Source organism: Mesocricetus auratus, unplaced genomic scaffold, assembly GCF_017639785.1.
Source record: "Mesocricetus auratus isolate SY011 unplaced genomic scaffold, BCM_Maur_2.0 Super-Scaffold_100018, whole genome shotgun sequence".
In the NCBI taxonomy this organism is placed as follows: domain Eukaryota; kingdom Metazoa; phylum Chordata; class Mammalia; order Rodentia; family Cricetidae; genus Mesocricetus; species Mesocricetus auratus.
Genome location: NW_024429199.1, coordinates 6,472,813 through 6,477,300, shown reverse-complemented (window position 1 = coordinate 6,477,300; position 4,488 = coordinate 6,472,813). Strand labels below are relative to the sequence as shown.

Here is a 4,488-nt window from a genome sequence, read left to right as displayed (position 1 = left end):
ACCCGTTTGGGGTTCTAACAACCCTTTCACATGGGTTGCATATCAGATATTTGCAACATGGTTCATAACAGCAGCAAAATTACATTATGAAGTAGCAATGACAATAATTTTATGGTTGCGGTCACCACAACATGAGGAACTGTACTAAGGGTTGCAGCCTTCGGAAGGTTGAGAATCACTGGGATAGAGAATTAATGGTCAGTGTAATGGTTTGGATGAAAATGGTCCCTCTAGACTCATATGTTTGAATACCAGGTATCTAGTTGGTGGGACTGTTTGGGAAAGGTTAGGAAATGTGGCCTTGTTGGAGGAGGTGTGTCACTGGGAGAGAGCCTGAGGTTTCAAAAAGCTGTCATCCCCAGTGTGTGCTCTGTCACTTTCTTGTGGCTTGAGATGTGAACGCTCACCTCTTCTTACTGCCTTGCCTCTGCTCCACTGTCATGGACGCCAACCTTCTGTAAGCCCACTTTCAAACACTACCTTTTATGAATTGCCTTTGTCATGGCTTTTTGTCACAACAGTAAAAAAAAAAAACTAATACAATCAGAATATGTAATCTGATATTTAATGAAATGTCAAAAATCCAAACAAGCCAGCTAATAAATAGGTTATTGAAAACCAACAATTTTTAAAAGATGAAGTTCAAAATCCGGCATGAGGCACACAAGTATAGGTAGAAAATCCAGAGTCCAAGGTCATCCTAGTCTACGTAGAAAGTTTGGATATGTAAAGTTGATATTTTTCTCAACCCCAACTCTCTACCCTTAAAAACTGTGAAGTATCAATGGCCAGTGAACCACAAACAAAAGAAACAAATATTCAATATCCTAAGCCAGCAAGGACATAGAAATTAAAACTACAATGAGATTTCCTCTCACCTAAGTCTGAATGGCTATCAAAAGTTAAACAAAAGAGGACAAAAGGTAACAAAGATGGAAGTAGTTCTTGTACACTGTTGGTGGGAATATAATCTGTCCAGACACCATGGAAATCAGTATGGAGATTCCTCACGCCAATAATAAGAACTACCATACAACTCATAAACCACTTCTGGGCATATTTCTGGAGGACTTCCTTCAACATACCACAGAGACATGCACATCCATATTAATGGCAGCAACACCCACAATAGTCAAGCTATACTTGTCTTTCAGCAGATGATTGGATAAAGAAATGTATTCATGCACAATGGAACTTTATTTGGTCATAAAGAGGAATGAAATTGTGTCATTTTAGTCATAAAGAAGAACGAAATTGTGTCATTTTGTAGAAACTTGATACAACTAGAGATAATTATATAAGTAAAAGAAGCCAGACTTAAATACAATGTTTTATTAGTGAATCCTAGGTTCTTAATAGATTTACTAAGCTGTATATAGGTGTGTGTGTGTGTGTGTGTGTGTGTGAGAGAGAGAGAGAGAGAGAGAGAGAGAGAGAGAGAGAGAGATGAAAAAGAAGGAAGACTGAGGCACAGAAGGAGATTATCATGAGTGGACAAGGGGATGGGAAATGAGGGAACACAAGATGGGAATATGGTTAAGACACATGATATACATGAAAAAATATCTTCATTAAGCCCAATAAAGTAACACAGAACATATAACAACTTAAAAACAGGCAAACATGCAATTAAGTAGGGAACCATTTCTTTTCTGATTGCTTACTACTAAATTCCACAGTTTTTGGTCAAATTCTGTTAGTCAGGGAAAGGATACTGACATGGCCATCGCAAAATGGAAGTTGAGAATGATGTTGACAATTAGGAGTTTAGTAGATACACTATGGTTCATACAATTTGAAAATGGTAAATAATTCAGGGTTTAAATTATTCTCTTCCAGTGTATGGTATTACTGTTCCAATTTATGAATTAAAGTTTATAGTACTGTGGGAAAATAGAAGCATGATTCGGAAGAGATCGAAACTCAGCAGGAGGCTTGCAATCTGTGACAACACTCTATGTGTTACTTCTAACCTCTGCTTTCTCATGAAACTGCTACACAGAATTTAACAAGTCTAAACTTCCTAAGATTAGAAACAATTTTATATTATAATTCTTACCAAGTGATTATTTTAACTGTTGCACTGATCTCTGTGTGTGTGTGTGTGTGTGTGTGTGTGTGTGTAGTTTTTTGAGAAAGGGTCTCTCTGTGTAACAGCAGTAGCATCCTGGAACTCCCATTATAGACCAGGCTGGCCTCAAACTCACAGAAATCCACCTGCCTCTGTCTCTGCCTCCCAACTGTTAGGATTAAAAGCATGCACCACCACACCCAGAAACAGGATCTAATTTTTAAAATAGACTGGAGCATTTAATATATCACCTTACTGAATAATCTTAGAGTACTAAGCATCTTCAAGTACAATGAAGTTTAATATGCAGAATAGGAGTTGGAGAAAAACAGTTGAAGGCAGAGGTATATGGTTGGCTGTATATTCTATTATCCATGCTCTTAATTTGATTCCATCTTTTATATGTTATCTAAAACTTGGCATTTTGAAAGGTCTGATAAAACTAATTCTTTTCTAAGTCAAGTTAAAGATGCTTAGAGACATACATGTGACCGCAAATGCTTATTACTTGGTCAGTCTTTAATGCCAGTTTCTGAAAATAAAATCCTTTGTTCTATCCATTTATAATTATTAAATAACATCACAAGTTCTACAACAAATTGTAAGATTTGTCCAGCTCTTCCCTGAGGTTTAAAGTTGGGTTCTATTGAGGTAAAGAATAGTAGTAGCTATGATTACTTTTATCAAAATAGTTATTACAACTTCTAATAGCTTCTATTCCTGTGCTTCAAAAACAATTCCATGTGGATTTTCTTAAGAGGCTTCCTCATAATCACATAAGCAAGTTTCTCATTTTATGGGTAAAACCATTTATACAGAAAATTCAGGTGGCTTGCTTGAAGTAGAGAAATAATTATGTACAAGACAAGGTTGGCCTGTCATCTTGTGAAACTGTATCCTACTGAGACAAGCTATTGTAACATGTTAAGTGTAGAGCTTACAAGACACATGGTATTAAATGGACCGAAATCAGAAGGGAGAGAGGCTGGAAGTCTCCCTGAAGAAATCAGTCTTGTTTCACACTTCACTGTGTTGGGTCTAGGGAAGAACATTACTGTCCACAAAAGTATCTCATTCTGTTTTTCAGAATCCTCCATGGTTGACTTTGGAACTGAAAGCAAAACTCAGCAAGTGACACTATATAGTGAACAGTAACATGGAAGCTAGTGTTTCTCCACTGTGGTTAGTCTCCCAGGGTCTTGTTAACAAATAAAAGCTTGGGAGTAAAGGGGTTGTCACAAGGGGTACCTTGGGCTAATTCTACATCCCTTGAGGTGAAGTCTAGGAGATGGGTGTTTTAAGCAAGAGAGTCCTGGGGATCTGAAAAGAGAAAAATAATTATTTTTGTTAGTGGCTCAGTATGACTTTAATATCACCTCTTTAGGGAGGAGGCAGTGTGTAGTGTGTGCATGTAGAAGGAACTGGAAGCGGTAATAGTTAAGAGATGCGAGTGACACATTAGACTGTCAGCTCCCATCCTTTCCCTGTGCCTTGCAGGTTGGCTTAGACAGGTGCTCAATAAATGTCAATCTACTAAACGCAGGGACTCAACTTTTCAAATCCTTCTTTGGATTTCTGCTCTTCTCACAGTGCCCGACGAGTACCACATCCAGTCTGATGCAGTAGGCAAAGCATGTGGAGTTCGATAAAGTTCGACACCCCTCAAATCCTCAGACCATAACTTAGCCGTTGACAGCACTACACGCCTCCGTCTACTCAAGCCTATAAAGAAAAGGACACGCACGTGAATGCCGGCACTTTTGACAGCTTTATAAACAGGGATCCGTGCTGAGAACCGTGCTTATTATACACGAGTACCATAAATGCTTACAACCTGCCATTAAAGTCTAAGTCGGTAACTAAGAGTAGTTCCCAGGGGCTGAGGAGGGGAAGAGAGCACGCGAATCCGAAGGCGTGAGAACCTCCGGCCACCACATAGCCGGAGAGCAGTACCTTCTGGAGCCCTGGGGACCGTTTAAGCGGCTCCCCCTCGGGGTCCCCGCGGCACGTGGCGGCTGGGGCTGGAGCGTCGCGGTGGTGGGGGAGGGGAGCGGCGTGGGCCCCGGCGGAGGGGTCCAGACAGCCCGGGATACGTTTGAGCAGGCGCCGAGTGCGCAGGCTCGGCCCAGGCGCAACCACTGCGCTCAGATCGGAGGGGGAGTCCGACGGCTGCGGGATCCGGACTCGGAGCGCGGGGCCGAGGTCCCCTCCTTCGCACCTCCGGACTGCGTGCGACAAAACCGTCGCTACACTCCTTCAGCCCCACCCGGCGGCGCTCACTCCCAGCCGGCCCCTGCGTCCGTCCGCAGCCGCGCTCCCCCCTGCGACTCCACAGTGGTCGCGCCCGCCTCCCAGCCCCGCCACCCTGGGCCTCCCCCGCCGAGTGTCGCGCGTCGGCGCCGCTGCCACCCGCGTTC

The 4,488-nt window shown here is 42.5% G+C and overlaps 1 long non-coding RNA gene across 1 annotated transcript; it reads right to left on the bottom strand.

Moving 5' to 3' along the window:
- Window positions 1-546: 546 nt before the first annotated feature.
- LOC121132808 lies at window positions 547-4,422 on the bottom strand. Its single transcript, XR_005869453.1, has 3 exons — window positions 4,025-4,422; window positions 3,624-3,793; window positions 547-3,391 (listed from the first exon to the last, which is right to left on the bottom strand). It is a non-coding gene; the product is annotated as an uncharacterized LOC121132808 (long non-coding RNA).
- Between the last annotated feature and the right edge of the window lie 66 nt (window positions 4,423-4,488).